Genomic DNA, 1,523 nt, shown 5'->3' with positions numbered 1-1,523 from the left:
TCTTTCTTCATCGGATGATAAAACACCGCAACCGATACATTTCTTTATGCTACAAGACTGGTAGACGACCGTTGCATCATTCTAAAGTAATTGCCCTAGAATAAAATTTATTGACAAAACTTTAATTGCTCAATGTGCACATAAGTTTGAGACAGATTATTAATAATTAGTATTATTATAACTATTTTCACTATTATTACATTGTTATTACTATTTTTGGTATTATGAACAAAAAAGACAATTGAACAATAAGTTAGGATGAAAGAAATAATAAATAATACTTAACAGCATCAGTCAAAATGTTACCAACTGACATAATATCTATCTTTCTTTACCACGGTTACAAGCCACTGTTACCTATATATAACTGAAAGATATCTGTAACAATATCCATTGTATTGTGACGGTTACCTTGGTTACCACAGTTACCTAGTTACCAGCCACTGTTACCTATGTATAACTGAAACACATCTGTAACAATATCCATTGTATTGTGACGGTTACCTTGGTTACCACAGTTACCACAGTTACCTAGTTACCAGCCACTGTTACCTATGTATAACTGAAACACATCTGTAACAATATCCATTGTATTGTGGCGGTTGCCTTGGTTACCACAGTTACCTCAGTTACCTAGTTACCAGCCACTGTTACCTATATATAACTGAAACACATCTGTAACAATATCCATTGTATTGTGGCGGTTACCTTGGTTACCACAGTTACCTAGTTACCAGCCACTGTTACCATTTTAGCTGATAGACATCTGTAACAATATCCATTGTATTGTGACAGTTACCTTGGTTACCACAGTTACCAAGTTACCAGCCACTGTTACCTATATATAACTGAAACACATCTGTAACAATATCCATTGTATTGTGGCGGTTACCTTGGTTACCACAGTTACCTCAGTTACCTAGTTACCAGCCACTGTTACCTATATATAACTGAAACACATCTGTAACAATATCCATTGTATTGTGACGGTTACCTTGGTTACCACAGTTACTTCAGTTACCAAGTTACCAGCCACTGTTACCTATATATAACTAAAAGATATCTGTAACAATATCCATTGTATTGTGGCGGTTACCTTGGTTACCACAGTTACCTAGTTACCAGCCACTGTTACCATTTTAGCTGATAGATATCTGTAACAATATCCATTGTATTGTGGCGGTTACCTTGGTTACCACAGTTACCTAGTTACCAGCCACTGTTACCATTTTAGCTGATAGACATCTGTAACAATATCCATTGTATTGTGACGGTTACCTTGGTTACCACAGTTACCACAGTTACCAAGTTACCAGCCACTGTTACCTATATATAACTGAAACACATCTGTAACAATATCCATTGTATTGTGACGGTTACCTTGGTTACCGCAGTTACCTAGTTACCAGCCACTGTTACCTATGTATAACTGAAACACATCTGTAACAATATCCATTGTATTGTGGCGGTTACCTTGGTTACCACAGTTACCTCAGTTACCTAGTTACCAGCCACTGTTACCT

At 36.5% G+C, this 1,523-nt stretch overlaps 2 long non-coding RNA genes across 4 annotated transcripts; both read right to left on the bottom strand.

The window, feature by feature from the left end:
• Window positions 1-2: 2 nt before the first annotated feature.
• On the bottom strand, window positions 3-1,305 carry LOC109592660 (uncharacterized). 3 transcript variants are annotated; one of them, XR_002190479.1, is made up of 4 exons: window positions 1,279-1,305; window positions 505-562; window positions 412-460; window positions 3-367 (listed from the first exon to the last, which is right to left on the bottom strand). It is a non-coding gene; the product is annotated as an uncharacterized LOC109592660 (long non-coding RNA). The 3 variants fall into 3 exon arrangements; XR_002190478.1 differs by lacking the exon at window positions 1,279-1,305 and adding an exon at window positions 1,188-1,271; XR_002190477.1 differs by lacking the exon at window positions 1,279-1,305 and adding an exon at window positions 709-821.
• Window positions 1,306-1,313: 8 nt separating this feature from the next.
• LOC109592661 (uncharacterized) lies at window positions 1,314-1,517 on the bottom strand. The gene is made up of 3 exons (XR_002190480.1): window positions 1,474-1,517; window positions 1,381-1,429; window positions 1,314-1,336 (listed from the first exon to the last, which is right to left on the bottom strand). It is a non-coding gene; the product is annotated as an uncharacterized LOC109592661 (long non-coding RNA).
• Window positions 1,518-1,523: the final 6 nt, after the last annotated feature.

Source organism: Amphimedon queenslandica, unplaced genomic scaffold (assembly GCF_000090795.2).
Source record: "Amphimedon queenslandica unplaced genomic scaffold, v1.1 AMPQUscaffold_4401_Cont23620, whole genome shotgun sequence".
Lineage (NCBI taxonomy): Eukaryota > Metazoa > Porifera > Demospongiae > Haplosclerida > Niphatidae > Amphimedon > Amphimedon queenslandica.
Note: the sequence above shows the minus strand (reverse complement) of the source record. Positions and strands in the feature narration are given on the sequence as shown.